This window comes from Manis pentadactyla, chromosome 13 (genome assembly GCF_030020395.1).
Source record: "Manis pentadactyla isolate mManPen7 chromosome 13, mManPen7.hap1, whole genome shotgun sequence".
Taxonomy (NCBI): domain Eukaryota; kingdom Metazoa; phylum Chordata; class Mammalia; order Pholidota; family Manidae; genus Manis; species Manis pentadactyla.
The window spans coordinates 20,855,403-20,873,445 of record NC_080031.1 but is presented as its reverse complement, the minus strand read 5'-3'; the positions used below and the strand labels follow the sequence as shown (position 1 = coordinate 20,873,445).

Here is an 18,043-nt window from a genome sequence, read left to right as displayed (position 1 = left end):
AAACAACAGTTACATGTTTCTTATTGGCCATCAACATGGTATTTGTTGTTGATACAATTACATAGTAAATTTAACGTGGTTTATTTGTCTAAAAAGGAACAGCTTATCTTTTGTTTGAAACATAAAAACAAGCGGAGTCCTCATCTGTGTTATTTCAGTGTCTGGTTGATGTGTACTTGAGGTTTCCTGAGCAAGACTTTGTTACTAAATACCTGGCAGAATCCCACCGCAGGGGACAGTGATTAAAAGGTGAGGTAAAGTCTCCTGTTTGGTATGTCAGGAGATTAACTCAGAATTACCTTTGATCTCAAGAAATATAATTCAATCCAAGAAGCATTTATTAAGACTTGCTGTATGTTGGCACTGTTTTAGGTCTGAGAGTATAAAGAAAATGTTGGCACTATTTTAGGTTCTGAGAGTATAAAGAATAAAGAATATGCTCCACATTTTGTTAATTTTCTTCTTGCAATTTTTTTCTACCCCTCAGACCCTCCCTCCTTTCAGTCAGTTTTGTAGTCTGCCTTCTTTGCCTCATGGAAGGAAACCCTGAGCTGAAACAGAAAGAAGCCAGCCTTTGTATTTTAGAAAATAAGACCTCACGGGAACGGAAGGACTTGGGTAAACAACAGAAGCATATTCACTGGGTGGACAGAACTCCGGTCTTTTGGTTGCTATTCCCATTAACGTCTGGTGAAGCTACCGTGTATCCCGAGTATTGCCCATTGACTCCCTGGTTGATACCACCTATGTCCTGAGTCTCTGTTCTTTCCCTGATGATTTACTTATAAGCAGACCCTTTCTCAGCATCTCAGGACGCAGAGAAACTCCTGAGCTGAAGGCTGGGATTCTTGACGTCTAGGGGAATGGTGGTGAGAGTGCTGACTATCTCCCCAGTGCCTATTGTCTCTTTTTCTCTTTTAGGGATTGACACTCATACCCACACGCACGTAATTTACATATCTGTTCTCAGTTTAAGCAGCACACATCATGGTCGGGCTAAAAAGCTAGGGACTGCACTTTATAGGCCCACTTACAGCTCGATAAATCCGTGTGTTCAGGATGTGTGAAGTCATACCAACCTAAAATAAGTTGTAATAAGTTGATAACGTCCCACGGGCTGCAGCACGGACTCAGCAGGACCCAGGCCCAGCCCTGCGGCCAGGTCAACACCTGAGGGTGGCAGGGCGAGGAGGGGTCCTGACGCCTGCAGGCCACGGGGCGCCTCGGCCCGCTCCCCTCCGAGCTGGACTGTCACCTTCTCGTTCATTGAAGCCACTGTGATTTTTGGCCTCATTTTTTATAGAAACCCAACTTTAACTTAAAGCAGAAAGAAAAGCCCACTTCACTGGCCCTTGGGTAGGAATGACCAGAACGAGTCTGAGGCCTCTCCCAGAGGTACTGGCGGTTTATTAGGGGAAAGACACGCTGAACGGGCGAGTCACCTCCCAGGCTGAAAACGGGAAGGCGAGGCAAGGTATTCCAGCCCTGCGGGTGCGGGGCCCCAGGGGGCGCAGCCGGGAGCCCCCGGGTGTCTGTCTCTGGGGCGGCCTGGCAGACATCAACACATTCCTGCTGCCTGGGCGTCCTTCGTGCCCTTCTTCCATTTCTTTTTATCTCATCAGCACTCTTTCTTCAGGCCAAAGACAGTGTAATTAATTCGATGTGATTGCAATCTAGGCATGCCCCGTTACCACAAAAGATTATATGCTTACACACGGATGTTCTCAAACGATTTTAGCCACAGAGCCGAGCCCGTTCTTGTTTCACTCTCAGAAGGTAATCAAATTTCCATGTTCTGGTGAAGAAAAAAACCCAGCTTTGTAAAGTGCTGAAGGTTTCAGCATCCAAAATTGGATCGCGGAACTGAATATGGCCGTTGGCGGGCATGAGAACACTCTCAGTCACAAGAAAACGGAGCGTGTCTTGTGAAAAATGTGTCACATTCTTAATCTTCTTTTCTCCCTCCCGCCCAGCCCAGCACTGAGCAGTGTATGATGACACATTTGGCTGGTGGTTATGTCTTTGTGCAGAATGATGTTTTGGGTAATCCAGATGAATCTGGAGGCAGCCTGCTGGCCTCTGACAGTTTATTTTTTTCTGTTCTGCTACAAGTCATCTCAAAGTCTTAGTTGTCAATAGAGGGCATTGAATCCCCTGTCCTCCTAGCAAGTTCTTAAGAATAGATGGAAACAAAACCTGAGGGAATAACAAGTGTTCAGTACTTCACTCCCAAAACTTAACTTGTCTCTGGCTTTTGAGCAGGGGACTAAAAACAAGCTCCCACCTCGCTGCTTTCTTCATTCACTAAAAACACAACTCTTCTTTTTTGGAAATAATTATAGCTTCACAGTGAGTGGCAAAGATAGCGCAGGGTAGGCCCTACTGCCCTTTGTCCATTTTCCTCCACTGGTTACATCTGACACAGCTGGGTTATCATATCAAAACCAGGAAACTGACATTGGTACAGTGGGTGTGTGGTTCAGTGTCATTTTGCCACATGTGTAGATTCATGTGACCACCACTACGGTCAAGATCCCGAGCTATTCCTTGGCCACAAAGGCCTCCCTGGAGCCACCCTGCTATAGTCACATCTATGCACCTCCCTCACCTTCCCTAAACCCAGACAGCCACTAATCTGTTCCTCATCTCCTAAATTCCACCGTTTGAAAATGCTAAGTAAGTGGAATCACAGACTGTTTACACTTAAGGTAATTAATTACTGCTTGTTTTAAGACTTAACTACCATTTAATTTTTTGTTTACTGTTTGTTTCGGCTATTTTTCATCTCTCTGCTTTCGGTCTCCTGCCTGCCTGTATGTTACTTGAACAGGTTATAGAATTCCATTTTTCTTTTTCTATAGCTTTTTGGTGTATCTCTTTGTACAGGTTTTTAGTGCTGGCTGTAAGCATTACATATACCCCTATAACTCGTTACAGCCTACCGATGTTAACATTTTACCGGTTTGAATGTGTAGGAACATTACCTCCCTTAAAGTCCTTTTACTTTCTTTCATTCATAATGCAATTATCTAAAATATTTTCTCTACAAAGCTTGAGAACCACGTCAAGCAATGTTACGATTTTTTGCTTAATCATCAAGCACAATTTAGAAAACTCAAGAGAGGAAATCATTACATTTATTCATATTTAAAATCTTGCTGTTTTTATTTCTTCTTCCTTCCAACTGTTTGAAGATTTTTCTTCTTTTTTAAGTCTTCTTTTCTGCTTTAAGAACTTCTTTTAGCCATTCTTTGGGATAGGTTCGGGTGAAAAATTATTTTAGAGTCCCTTTCTCTGAGAAAGTATAAATTTCTCCTTTACTGCCACCCCCAAAAATGTGTTTTCACTAGATACAAAATTCTGGGTTCATAATTCTTTTACCTCAGCATTTGAAAAATGTGCCACTTTCTCCCATCCACAATGGTTTCTGATGAGAAATCTTTCATCATTGGGATTGTTTTTCCCCTCTAGGTAATGTGTCATTTCTCTCTGCCTGCTTTTAATATGCTTTCCTTGTCCTTAGCTTTCAGAAGCTGGAGTCTGTTGTATCTCACTGTGGATTTCTTTTCATTCATCCTGCTTGGGGTCTGCTTAGCTCCTGAATCTCTAAGTCAGTGTCTTTTGCCAAATTTGGGGAATTTTCAGCCATTCTTTCTTTTTTATTTAATATTCTAATTTTACTGAATTAAACCTTCAGGTTTTTTTCCTATGAGTTTGGCTCTTTGATTTATTTTTCCTACTTCATTGAGATATAAATGACATAACATTTTGTAACTTTAAGATATACAATGTGTTGAACTGATACCCTCATAAATTGCAGTATGATTGCCTCTATGATGTGGCCATTATTTCTTTGAATGGTTTTTCATCCCTACTTCTCATGATATCTGATGACATAAATGTTAGCTCTTCTGTTACAGTCCTTCAAGTCCCTACAGTTTCGTTCACTTTTTCCTCAGTTTGTTCCCTTTTCTTTTGCTCAGATTGGGCAATTTCTACTGTCTTATCTGTAAGTTCATTGGTTCTTTCTTCTGTCCTCTCACCTGCTGTTGAGCCCATTCATTGAGTTTTTATCTTAGTAATTGCATTTTGCAGTTCTCAAATTTCCATTCATGTCTTTGCGTATCTACTGTTCTTTTGCAAGGGTTTTTGTAAGTCTTCATTTGCTTCAAACATGTTCATAATCACTCGCTGAAGCACTTTTATGATGACTGCTTTAAAATCCTATTCAGGTCATTCCTATGTCTGTGTGCTGATTACTTTTTCTCATTCAAGTTGAGATTTTTCCTGGGTTTTGTAATGGAAAGTGACTTTTTCTATTGAAACCTGAATGTTTTGATTATTTTTGTCATAAAATTCTATGTCTTACTTAAATCTTTTGCTTTATCAAACCTCTTTTGACACTGCTCTGGCAGTGAAGATGGGGGTGATGCATCATTACTGCCACATGGACATTAAAGCCCAAGTCCCCCACTTGTACTTCTCTTGCACTTCCTCAGCAGGGGAGGTAAGAGTGCCTTGTCACTGCTGGATGGGTCCCCGTGTGGCCTCCACTGACATCTGGAGCGGGGTGTGCTTCATTATCACTGGATTTGATAGTCCTGGCTTCCCACTGTGTCTTTTCAAACTCTACAGAGTGTGAGGTTGGGGTAGGACGAGTGTTTTATTACAAGCAAGAGTGGAAATCTCGGCTTTCCATCCAGCCTTTGCTGATGGGGCAAGGCCGTGAGTTTTTTCCATGAGGTTTGGCTGAGGGAGGATCATTTTTGTCTAAAAGTTTTTTTGTCTTGCTAGCTGCCCTTTTCTGGCCCTTTTGCAGAGACAGCAGCATTTTCTTAGGGCTTTGTTGTCTGTTTCCACTGGCATTTCCAGGCTGCTGGCCTCGGCTTCATGTCTGAGGCCTATGAGGCAAAGGGGAACCCGAGAGACTCACTGCCATGTTACACCTCTGATTCAAGGCCTCTGGCAAGTCTGCCTTCTTCTCTCCACCTGTGAGTCTTCTTGTGTCTGTTTTATGTATGATGTCAAGGGTTTGCAGCTATTCCTAGCAGAAGAAGTGTGTCTACACACTCACTGTTCTTACCCTGAGTATTTCCATAGTTAATAATAATGACAATGGCTGCTAGGTTTTGAATTTTTTCTACATGAGCAAGACCACCTAATTCACTTAATTCTCACAGTAATCCTATGAGCAAAGTCCAATAGTTACTGTTGCCATTTTATGCATAAAGAAACCTAAACTCAGAAATAATCATGTGAACATTTAGAACTGTGCCCATCCCCCCTTGCCTGCCTCCAGTGGGAAGCCAGTCCTGGCTGGGCAGGGCCTCCCCTTCAACCACCAGGCCTTGGCCACAATGGACAAGACATGCTGCTATAGTAAATTTTATTTCTTATAAAAAGAACCAGTGTCAACCCACAGATGTGGGCCAGGCAGAGCCAGCAGCCCCTGTCCCCGCTGGAAGGCCAGTGACAAGGGGTGGCCCTGCTGAGGCTTCACACAAGTGAGGCCAGGCCTCTCCCACCAAAGCGCTCACTTCACACTTGAATGTACGACCCACCCTGCTGTCAGGAAGGCCCTGCAACCTGGCCCCACCCCTGGATACTATCCTGCCACTGAGCCCAGGGGCCCTGGAGGGAAGAGTCACTGCCAGATGCCAGGCAGACACAAACCCCAAGCATCTGTTGTAGGCTTTTTCTCTGCAGGCGACCTCAAGCCTGTGTATTTCCCCTCTGTAGCTGCAGACGCTCCAGTCCCCAAGGTAGGAGGGCATTTTGGTCCCCTCCAAGCCTGGAAAGGGGCCTTGTAGGAACCTCTTTCTCAAAAATTAAAAAAAACTAAAGCACAAAAACCCTGAAAAAATAAACAAGGAAATGTAAATAAAAAACAAAAAACTAACAAAGGTTAGGGGATATTATTATTAATTACTTTGTCTGATGGCTCTAACCTAAAAGTGGAGGATTAGAACTCCAACCCAGGACAGTCTATGCCTGTGCTCATAAACCTTGGGCTGTAATTTCTCTCATTTTGAGTGCAAACATATTCATTAAGCAATTTCTGCTGCATCCCAATCTATATCTTTATCCATGTCTCTTATTTCACTGCCACTCTTTTATTTCCTTTACTCTCTCTAGAGCTACAGTTTCCAGATTTCCCTCCATTTATAACCTAATAATAAAATAACCAATATGTATATAATATGTTATTGTTGACAAAGTTGTTTTATATTTGTTACATTTAATACTTTTTGAAACCTCATAACAACCTTACAGGCACGTATTGCTATAGTTAATACTGTACTTTAAAACTGAAATTCAGGGACTAGCTCAGGGTCATATGGTAAGGAAGTGGTGGAGACAGGACTCAAACCCAGGGCTATTTCCACCACCCTACGCTGCATCTGTGGTCCACAGCTCACTTTCACATCCTCCATGTGTCTCTACATGCTTATAGCTTTCCTCTCTTTGGACATCCTAGTAGACTGTAAAGTGGCTTCACCTCTTAGTTAGGGGGAAGAACTGGATAAATGGCCCAGCAAACAAAGGGATGCTTCTGTACTTACAGATCTTCTCTAAGAGTTGTTGATACATTGAAAAACAATTAGAAATACTGCTTATAATAACTCACCTTTCTCCTGTTGCTTGCATCTCCCATGGAGTCATGTTTTGAGATCTAGTGAAGAATGGAATGGTTAATTGTGTGTAGGAAGAGATGGTTTAGAGATAAATCAGCCACATGGGGCTTACTGCAGTAGATCCTAGTCAGCAGAAGAAAAAGGCAAAGACAGCTCAGATCAAGAAGAGGGACTTAGAGAGATATTTAGAAGATATTTTCGCTAGGAATTGGTTACCAAAAGTCACTGTGTGTGTGTGTGTGTATGTGTGTGCATTTGAGAAATGACAGTAATGCTGCCTAGGTTTCTGATTTCAAAAACTGGGATGGGTCATTTTGTTCATAATTGAGGTCAAAGAAAAACAGTTTCAAAGAGGATGGAGTAGTGCATGGTAGAATGCTAAAGAGAGGACAAGGGAAATAAAGATTGTGTCAAGATAATTTGATTTGAAAATTAGGAGGTAACTAATGGCTTTAGAAAACTACTTGCCATAGACGGAGATAGAAGCAGGCAGACCAGTGGGTGAGATGGGCAAGCTCAGAAATCATCTAGAAGTGAGAAGGAGAGACTATTCAAGCACTGACGTTGTGGAATGCTCTGGGGATTTGGAATTTGAAGATCCAATTTCAAAACTTGGTGCTGCTCACTTGCTATGTAGCCTTTGGCAAATTGCTTTCCCCATCTGAGTCTGTTTCCTAGAAGATGATCAACAATTTGCTCTACGAGTTTTGCTGTGATCTATTTCCTCACTGTGCGTCTCAGGATAAACCATGTCATGAGGCTTTTTATCCCTCTTTTAAGCGAGCCCCCCACTCAGCAATGGCACCTTCCAGGCCACATCAACTGTGATTGATTTGACATTTGATCCAATCATGGTTAAATGTTGTGGGAGTTTGTAGAGTTTTCTATAACTATTATGGTTTTACACAGAGAGGCTGCACATAAATATAACCTTAGTTAAGTGACCCCTGATTGACATTTAAACCATGTCACTCAATAAGTTAATGCACATAATTAGTAGATGCAATGTATTTTCTACTTTAGCACTTCTTTAAAAAAATCTATAAAAGCATTTGTGATTCCTACAAAAGATATTAAGTTAATATAGTATCATTTATCTTGCACTTCCTTACATATTAGATTTTACTGAGTACCAATAATGTGTCATAGCCTGTAGATGTTGTAAAATTATTTACTTCATGTTTATCTTGTGCAGAAGTATAGGATCAGCTCCCATTTAATTTCAGGTCAAGATACTATGTAGAGACTATATTTTATATTTCTCTTACATGCCTATTTGAATTTCATTCAATAATGATAAAAATTCCCACAACATACTTCTAATTCTCAGTAGGACCTAGGGGGTAGGCTTAATTATCTGAATTTTAAGAGATGAGAAACCCACCTTTAAAATATGGCAAAACAGATTTAAGTGCTCATTATAGAGCTAAGTATAGTAGCTGCTGAATAAATACATGATCAATGCTATCTTATAACAGCATCTTGACTCTCTTAAGACCAGTAGGGAGCTGAGTATACTCTCATTGCAGGCATGCAAATAAGCATAAACCAACAGCCATGCCATATGACTTTCCTAGAATGTCATGTACTTCTGTCCTATTTCTTCTGTCAATTCACTTATTTATTCTTTCATTTATTCAGCAATGAGAATGAATTAGTCACTATGTTAACTTATATTATCTGTTAGTACACACGCGGTATGACTACATAGGTGCATTCTGACTGTGCTTGCAAGGTTCTGACCTCTGGAATTCGATATGTAACTGCAGCCGATAGTAGGACCAGCTAACAGAGCTGGGGAGGGAGTGGGTCCAAGGTCTAAGATGTCCTGGAAACCTTTCAATAACCTGAGTACTAGAACAAGATCCTTGTTATTAGTCAATTCTTAGTCCATAAGGTCCTAGAAAACCAGGCTGTATCCTCAGGATCTCAGAGCTGTTGAGGTCCCTGTTCACTCTCCTCAGCAGCTGCACATCACCGCCAAAGAGTTAACCCTCTGCAGTGCCCTGCCAAGCCATGCTAGCACCTGAAGCAAAAGGAAGCATCTGTGATGCTGATCCTTTCTTTATTTATGTTTGTGCTGGATTTAGGTAGGCATTAATCTAGATTTTGAGGTTCAAGTGCCACCTTAAATTGTATTTCCAAAGCTGGTGCTGCCCTTACCTGACCTCTGTGCCCACCCTGCCCTCTGCAAGAGGATTAAGACTGACTTGGACCACACTGGTAGAAAATGACAGAGTTTAAAAGATGTGTTCTTGAGTTGACTCTCACCACATAGTTTGCACAGGAAACAAAGTCCATCTAGGGCACATTCTTTACTCGATGTGTTCAACCCTCCGTGAGTTATATTCCCCCTCCTATCAGATCTCAAAACACTATTTAATCCCTACACATGGAGCCAGATACTGTCCAGAGGAAATAATGTAAAACGGCCTCGCTGGCTTAAGCAGTGAGAAAATAAATGTGCAATGTTGGCTTCTAGAGGCTGACAAGAGGCACATCTGCCCACAGATGCCATTCCAAGGAGGAGGACCCTTCCTAAACCTTCACCTCTGTAGGGTTCCTCTCAGAAGCAACATTCAAACATAATGAAATATCTACCTGAAACCTCCATTAAATTTGTTGGATCCCCTCAAGGAGTGACCCACTCTCTTCAAGTGCATCCCTCAGGTGAAGTGTGGGTAGCTCTCAATCCTGGGCTCAGTTTCCCCCTTGAAGCTAAGATACAAGACCCTGAAAGGAAGCACTTTCTTGCAAGGTACCATCCATTCCAGAAAACAGACCGGCCTGGGCCTGGCTCAGAAACTATTTACCAGACTTGATTATCGGAAAGAAGAGATCTAGATTTTACAACCAGTGAGCAGTCCTCACACTAAATCAAAAAGGGGTGGATAAAGGAATTCCATAGATACTGCAAAATTTCCAATTGTACCAATACATTTGCCTTTTAAAATTCTCTCCTTTCTGTCCAACTCTTTGTTGGATCTGATGACAGGTAGCTAAAGAAAACTGGTTGATTTCTTTGGACTTGATCTTCCCAATGTGCAGAAGGCCTTCCAACATTTCCACTTCTCAGTTTATTACACTCAGGTTTCAACTCAAAAGCCGAATCCTTCCTAAAGGATTCCTTGATCAAGCCTGACCTAAATTCCTTTCCCCTTCTTTGGTGCTCCCATAGCAATTTTCTTAGATATGCAGAAACATTTATTTCTGCTTTGGATTATGGGTTTTGGGTTATGGATTTATGGTTATGCTTTATCACTTTTTAAGAGCTGAACTTAAGCAACTTGCTTAATCTCTCTACCTCAGCTTTCTTATTTGTAAATGGGGATAAGAACTATTTGCCAGATTCTTATGAAATACCTGGACTTAAATTATGAACCTACTCATTTTCAGTTCCGTTTTGGAAACAGATTTCATTTTGTTTCATATTATATCACTTCTCTATACCCATTTTTATTGATCTGTGAAATGGAAATAAAGAATGTGTCTCCCACTTCCTAGGAAAATCCAAAACATGATGCATGAAAAGTAAAAAATATTAGCTGCTATTATTTTATGGTTGTTACTGTTTTCTTGATTAGACTACAAACTCCTAAGGTGAAAGAATCTTGTTCCTCTTCCTCTCACCCACAGATAATCTTGGCTGGTGGTCAGTAAGTGTTTGTGGGATGCTGAATGTTTTCTGTACTTCTACCTCAGTTTATAATATTTGTAAGCCTTTATCATGTTTGGCTTTATATTGGAGTTAACTTACATATCTTATCTTCCCACCTCCTTTGCAATGTGCTTTATGCAGAACAACCACTCAGAAAATACCCCATAAATAAATGGAACAATACCAATGAATTCAAAGGTTCTTCACAACACAAAATCACGGAATCCTTCTTGCTAATTGACTGAACTGCCATGTTTAAGAGAAGGTTAAATTTGCCCCTTTAAAAAATGATACTTTACAAAAATTTGAAATCATCAAATGAGCAAAGAATGAGCAGGGGACTCACACTGCCCTGACCAGCCATGGGCAAGCCACATCTTTGAGGTCATAGTCCTGGCTTCTCCAGCCAAAGAAACAAAGCAGGCAGTTAGAAACAGGTTTCTTTTTGTTTCAAATGATGTCATTCAGGTCCAGCACGAGGGATCTGCTGTCTGTTCTCATTTTTTCTGCTCTGAGGAGCTCTCTTGGCTCACCGTGACACCAGCACAACAGAGGCTGAGGGCTGGGAGGGAGACTGAAAGGGCTGAAATACCACCAGCTCTCAAAACGTATGACAGCAGAAAGCTGGGCTATTACTAATGCTGATCAGCTCAGAGGCAATGCAATCAAAACCTTCAATTACACCTGGGTGATTTAATCAACTCCCTGTCAAACTCCGGCTGGAGCTCCTCTGGAACTGTACACATACAGTAATTACCATGCCAGCTTGCAATAAGATATCATTTCAGTGGATTAGAAAGCACATTCTGTTGTCAATTACCAACAGCCAATTTATAGGCCCTGAAACAAGCAATATTTTTTAATTGCTGCTTTTGTGTCGTTATCACAAAATTACTTCTGTTATGAGGCATTAAATCATCTCAGCAATGTTGGGAGTCGAGGGAGGAGGGAGATTAAAAAGTTTTCACTCTGTTCTTTCCTGATAAAATGGGAGTAGAAACATAAAACTTGTATCCCACTGTGTTAGATTTTGAAATAAAAAACAATCAAAAGCCCCAGAGATTCTCAAGTACACAAACAATCATAAACAAATCCTGTACCTACATGAGCAGATCAGAGAGTAGGAAACCAGGAGTCAAATTTATTTTGACCTGCACTTTTTCTGTGGGCCCTGGCCTCAATTTTCTCAAATTTTGCCGTCTTGTTTTTCTCCCATTTGCCTATCTTCCAAGCTTCATTTTATAGAGGTACTTAGTTCTTTGGAGGGTATGTTTCAGTTGACACCAGATGTGGCCACTGTCACCAGCAATCTGCATATTTGAAAGATTTGACATTTTTCTATTCTACCCACCTCTCCAAGCCCAGTTGTTCTAACGGTGATCTGACCTTTCTAGTTCCGCTCAGCCTGTCCACGGAGGTCCTTCACTTCTTCCGTTATGCAAACGGAGCATCTGACACACCCCTGCTGACTCCCTCCACCTATCCCATTCCAGCAGTCAAATCAATAAATCTTGTCTGAGTTAGTTTTAAAAGGTGGCACTTTTTCTCTTCCAGGCAGCAAGGTATAAGCAAATTATTAGTGTTATCATCCTCATTATTATTAATAGCAAACACTTTATAGCACTTTATCCCAGGCACTGTTCTAAATACTTTACAAATATTAGAACAAGCCTATAAACTATGTATTATTATTATTCCCACTTTACAAATGAGCAGCAAATGCAATGAATGCTTAAAGTTTTGGCCACATGATATAATGGAAAGAACAGTGATGCATCTCAGAAGAACCAGGTTGGAATCTTGACCCTGCCACTGTAGCTGCGTCACAGTCAGCCAATTATGTATCCACTCCCAGCTTTAGGGAGATAGTGACAATATTTATTAAGTACAGCTTGCATTATTTTATGTGTTTTACATGTATTAACTCATTAATCTTCACAATGACTCTAATAGGGAGAAACCAGGGTTATTCCTATTTGACAGATGATGAAGCTGAGACACAGAGAGATTAAGTGACTTGCTCAAAGTACACAGCAGGGAAGTATTAGAGCTCCTGAGGGCCCTTTCTTAACTTTACCCTGTATTGCCTCTTATGTTAACCATTCCTCCTTTACTATTAACTATCTCCAGTCAAATCCTCTATGTTAAGGTCCAGATCTGTATTCCTAATTTCCTGCTATATGTCACCACTAGGACACCATCCCAGCCATCTCAAAGTCCACATGTCCCAGCCTGAAACCATCATTATCTTGCCCTCACACCTGCCCATCAATGAATGCATTCTATTTCCTAGAATGAATATCTCCCTCTACCTGGTTGTCCAAGCTAAAAACCTGGGCATAATCCTTGGCCAACATCTCTCACTTGAATAATTGCTATGATTTCCAAATGGTATTTCTAGTTCTAGTCATGTCACTTTCAGTGACACACAGATACCTCACTGGCCACTCTCTGCTCCTCAAGAGTGACTATGTCACTTCTCTTTCTTCAAAGGCTTTTGATTATTATCAAGATAAACTCCTATCATCTAAAGCCCTTGCAGACCACTTTACTTGAAAGAAATGGCTTTATTTTATCCTACAGGGTCGTCCTTCACCTTCTTGGCTTGATACCACATATATCCCTCAGGATTGTATACTTCTCTTCACAGTCTGCTTTTCTTCCTTGCAGTTCAGAGGAACTTGGGGAAGTAGATGCTACAATCCACTGGACATGACCTCGGTTTATTTTCTGACTTATTCAGGGACTGTCCAACTAGGGTTGGAAAGTGTCAAAAAAATGGAAAATTTCAAGGATTAGAATCAGAATGAATGGACCATAGAGTTTTAAACCTGGAAAAGACCATATAGGTCATCTCTTCAAACCCTCTGTTTTTCAAGGAGAAGCACGATTTTTAAGGTCAGCATAGAGCAAAGGTGTTAGGCAAAGTTTGTGGGATGTCAAAGTTCACAAAAACAGTATGAATAAATAAATACTGAACAAACTATATGAATAGCAAGGAAGCTAAGTCTTACTCCCTGCAGTTCACAATCTAGGGACACATCTTCTCTCATTAAAGGCATAGATCTCTGCGTGGCATATTCCATCTGAGTCCTGTTCATGGAGAGAGTCATTGCCCAAATGACTGTCCTCAAGATACTCTCTAGAAACAAGCAAAATGTCTCCCATGGTTAGATATGGTTGTTAAATTGGCTTACAGCATCTTCTTCTGAGAAAGACATAATGAACATTGGCATGTTGGACACTTTTAGAAATTGTGCAGTAGAAAACAACTTTAATTTGTTTAAGTCAAGATTTCTCAAACTCACTGGCTATGGATCCCCACTTTGTTTTGGAGTTTAATGCTAACCAGAATCTCCTGAAATTGAAACTAAATGGACTGTAATGATTTAGTCACTAGTTACATTTCAAGTGCCCAAGAGCCACATGTGAGGAGTGGCCACTGTATTGGACAGCACAGATTGGGATAACTGAGCCAACTGCACCAATTAGTTAGATGATAAAAATAGCACTGTTTTGCTACTAATTCCACAGAGCAATTTTGCTTATTTATAGTTCCGTAGAATCCATGTCCCAAAGGAAGGATCATCGTGAAGGTTGGTAATTCAGGCACTGTGCCATGGCAGAAATATTTGGGACAGAGCCTGTGAGTAAATCTTAAATTCTACCAGATAGGTCCTCAACAAACATACAGATCTGGACACCCCAGCATCACTTATTTACATTAAAAAATAGCATCTCACTTGCTTACATCCAGTTCCTGGAATCTGCTCTGATTACTGGCTGTGCACAAAGCTGACTCAGTCAATCATGTTAACACCATACCAAGCAGTTGGCAAGAGCAGAACATGCTATTCCTTGCCCCGGGACAGTGGAGTGAGATTTGCCACTGTGGCTTCTGGCCAATTCTGTGAAGGATGCCCTTGAAAGTGAACCTCCCTGTAGAGACAGAATGAGTGAGAGCAAAAATAAATAGCACTAGGTAGACTCATAAAACTTGTCAAAATCTTTCAAGCATAGCACATTTGATGATTCATGGGGTTTGCAAAGACTTACCAGATTAAAACAAGAAGTGTCATGCAGAGTGGTCATTCCAGAGCCCCAGAGCTCATGTGGCAATGTAATCATGATGGCATTGTTAGGGGAACTGTGTGCACCCCCCTGCCCTACCAACCACCACCACCGCCACCACCACCGCCACCACCAGTCACACCATCTTAAGGCAGAACAATACTCAACCTGCAGAGTAGTGAATGTTATTGGTTCCCCCTTATTCTTTCTCCAGAGACAAAGACCTTGTATGCTCCCTCTGGAAATCTGTTGAGGAATAATTGGCTCCAGTTTCTCCCTGTGTGGATTGAACCCATTTTCTTCCACATAGTCATCAGCAGGAAGAGAGAAGCACTGATTCGTCAGCCCGTGTGTTCTAACCCCTCACATTTTCAGAGATATTGTAATAAAGCACTTTTCCTTGTGCTCCTTTCTGTAGTTTGGATATTAACCTCTTTATTCATACCCAGCTAAAATTCATTGTATTTCCACCCTCTGCATATTCGCACTCAATACTGTACCTTCACCTTTTTGATCTGCGACTGGCCATTGCACTTTCTTAACCAACCAGGGCTTTTTCACACCCAGAAGCTGGATTGAGACAATTCCTGGAGAGAAGGATTAATTGGCTTCTGAATTCAGCCTAAGCAGCTGCTAGAGGAAAACTTACCACTTTGATGAGCCCATAGCTGCCACAAGGACAGATGATTGATTTACAGCTACACGCTTGAGTATAGTTTGTGTTGGTGCACTGGTACAAGCTACTGCCATGATCATCCTGCCTACAGCCCAGCCTCCCACCCAAAACCATCCTCTACATTGCTATGGAAAAAACAGATTTTGTATTTTTCTTGCTTTTAATGAATGTTTATGGCAGGTATACAATGTGTCAGGCACTGTAGTAGGGACTGGAGAGAAAAATGATAAACAAAACCTAGTCCTTGCCCTTGATTATAGCCTAATGAAAAAGAGTAATCAAGGAGTCACAAATGTACATGTGTATCTACTAGGAGATTAGATCTAATAGGGGTTGGGAGGGGAGTGCGAGTCAGGAAAAGCTTCCTCAAAGAAGTAATGACTCAGCTAATCTAAAGGAGGAGAATTTAATTAAGCAAGAGGGAAATGGTTTCCTGAAAGACTAAACAATCTGCACAAAGGCCCTGTGGTGGGCAGTGGAGGTGTGATAACAAGATCCATGAGGCCTATATGCAGCAGAAGGGGGAGAAAGGTTTAAGATAAGGCTGAAGAGAGAGGTAGAGGCCAGACATTGCAAAGCTTCAGTGTCCATGCTAAGAACTTTGGTCTTTATCTCATGAATAATGAGGGGCCCTTGAAGTCTTTTGGGCAATAGGAAGCCATTGGATGCTTTCAGCTAAAATATTAATTAATCATGCTCCTTTTCATCTCAAAGCTGTTAGGACTTATCATAGCCTACAGAATAAACTTTAAACGTCTTGCGGTGGTAGTAAGATCCTCTGCGTTTGGTCCCCCGCCTTCCCCCTGCTCCCTCCTGCCCTGTATTTTCCTGCCTGTCCCCTTACGCAGTGGGCCCTGGGTCGAAGCCACCTATTCACTGAACTCGCCACATCCCTCCCGGGGCTTTGTGCCTTTGCTCATGCTGTCTCTTCAGCGTGAACAGAAGATACTGCAGCTCTTTGGAAGTAGGAATGATGTTCTGTTCGTGTGTGTGTGTGTGTGCCCCTGGGGCCTGAAACAGAGCCAGATGTATAATGGAGCCTCAATAAATGCTCACTGAATAAATGAATGCCTTTGCTCCTTTATTTATCTGTTCAAATTCTACCCATTTTTTTAAAAAAGGCCTTAGTCCACATTTAACATCTTTTATGAAATTTTATCTGATCCTTCAAGTTAGGATAAATTGTTCCTACCTTGTTCCTACCCCAGCCATAGTTTATACTGTTTATATCACTATTTTTTTTTGTTGTCCTTTATTGAAGAGCAGATGCAGAGAAATGCAATCCGCCTACCTGCCTCAAGAACTCTTACGTCAAGACAGACACTTCATGCGGGTCCTCAGGTCACCTGAGAGAAGGCAACACTTTCTGTCTCATCTAGTTAGTCTCCTAACCTTGACCTGACTCGTGTCTGGTGACACTAGGACATGAGAGAGCGTACTTGGGGAGTTAAGTGGATGACCTGCCAACAATCAGTTTGCATTAGAGACTGTGAGAGAACATTACCCGAGTGAGAAGTCGGGGGACAGGCAGCGTCTGAAGGTAGAGAAGAGGGACGACTAACAGCAGGACTGTATTTACCACAAGGACTTGTCTCCTGGCCCAGCCCCTGTGGCTCCTTTCCGAACTCTGTGGAGAAAGGAAGAAGTCAGGCATAGTACAATCAGGAAGGCCTGTTCCACGAACACCTTGCAGCGCAGCAGGGTGGGGGGCTTGCCTTCGGCTGCCCACCAAGCAGAGCCCTGTTGGTCTGGGGTCACTCCCCTCTCCTGACTGTCCTTATCCCCTAGAAAACGGTCTGACAGCAGATCCTGAGGTTGAAGGAGATTCTGCAGAGTACACACGACAAACCCTGTGGGACCGGAGCTAAACTTCTTTGAGTATGTGTTGGGCTCGATAGGGACCTTGGTTTCTCCCATGACCAGTGTGCCCTGGGACAGCAAGCTATGCATTACAACTGGATGTTTGACGGGTATTTCCTCCGCTGGAGGAACCACACTACCTCACCAAGGTCAGGAAGCCTGCACAGTCCAGCTGTCTGCCAGCCCGAGAGCTCCCGGCTGAGCAGGGCCCTGGCCCTCCTCTCGCTCCGCAGCCATGCCTGGAATTCCCGGCAGGAGCTTTCTGCAGATCCCTTCAGCGAGCCTGCTGGCTGTGGTCGCCACCCGCGTCTCTGTCCCTCCTCGGCCGCCTGCGCAGCCGCAGGGAGAAGGCTCTCCACACCCGCTGCCCCGGAGCCCGTGTCCACGCCTCAGCCGCTCCCTCCAGGCGCTGCCCGCTCCCGAATCGCGGGCGCCGGAGCGCTTTGGACGTGCTTGTACCCGGGGCTAAGGTAGTGGCAGGGACGGAGGGAAGGTGCTCCCTACGGTTCTGCGTCACAGTTGGCCCGCAGCCGCACCGCACCGCAGCCGTCCTTGAACTCGTGCGTGGTGAAGTTCCTCTTCCACAGACAGTCTCTCCGGCTGCTCTCCACTGGAGGCTCGCAACCCCCGAAGCGAACCGGGGAAGCTCCTTCCTGAGAGGGCTGCTATGTTGAATCTACTGGTGCTGCGACTCAGTGCTCCTTAGTTTATTTTCTGTAGACTTTTTAAGTAGTAGAACTGTGAACCGGCCTTTGCTACATGGCATAAGAATGGGAGCAAAGGGCTCTGTGGAGTTTCTTCTTCTGTAAAGAGGCTTATGGTCAAGTCATTATTAGGTTCTACTGGTGAGGTCACACCCATGGTTTTCAGGTGACCAGTGTTGTCTACCCGCGTCCAGACTTCTTCATTCACAGCGCGTGCGCGCACACACACACACACACACACACACACACACACACACACACACACAAACACAGTTGCCTACACAGAGGAAGAAAGCAGGCATTACTTTCTCTCCACCGGGAACACAAGAGCGGCTCCTTTTGCAGCCATCTAGAGACAAGCGCACACCAGCGTGAGTGTATTTTGGGGAGCACTGACTTTTAGTTCCTCATGCTCAGAGCGCTCAGGAATTACATAAGA

At 42.8% G+C, this 18,043-nt stretch overlaps 2 long non-coding RNA genes across 2 annotated transcripts; both read right to left on the bottom strand.

Annotated features, from left to right (window-relative positions):
* Positions 1-1,383: 1,383 nt before the first annotated feature.
* LOC130680375 (uncharacterized) lies at positions 1,384-1,964 on the bottom strand. The gene is made up of 2 exons (XR_008993364.1): positions 1,713-1,964; positions 1,384-1,630 (listed from the first exon to the last, which is right to left on the bottom strand). It is a non-coding gene; the product is annotated as an uncharacterized LOC130680375 (long non-coding RNA).
* Positions 1,965-6,612: 4,648 nt separating this feature from the next.
* Positions 6,613-16,651, bottom strand: LOC118919687 (uncharacterized). Its single transcript, XR_005027608.2, has 3 exons — positions 16,545-16,651; positions 14,017-14,232; positions 6,613-6,673 (listed from the first exon to the last, which is right to left on the bottom strand). It is a non-coding gene; the product is annotated as an uncharacterized LOC118919687 (long non-coding RNA).
* Between the last annotated feature and the right edge of the window lie 1,392 nt (positions 16,652-18,043).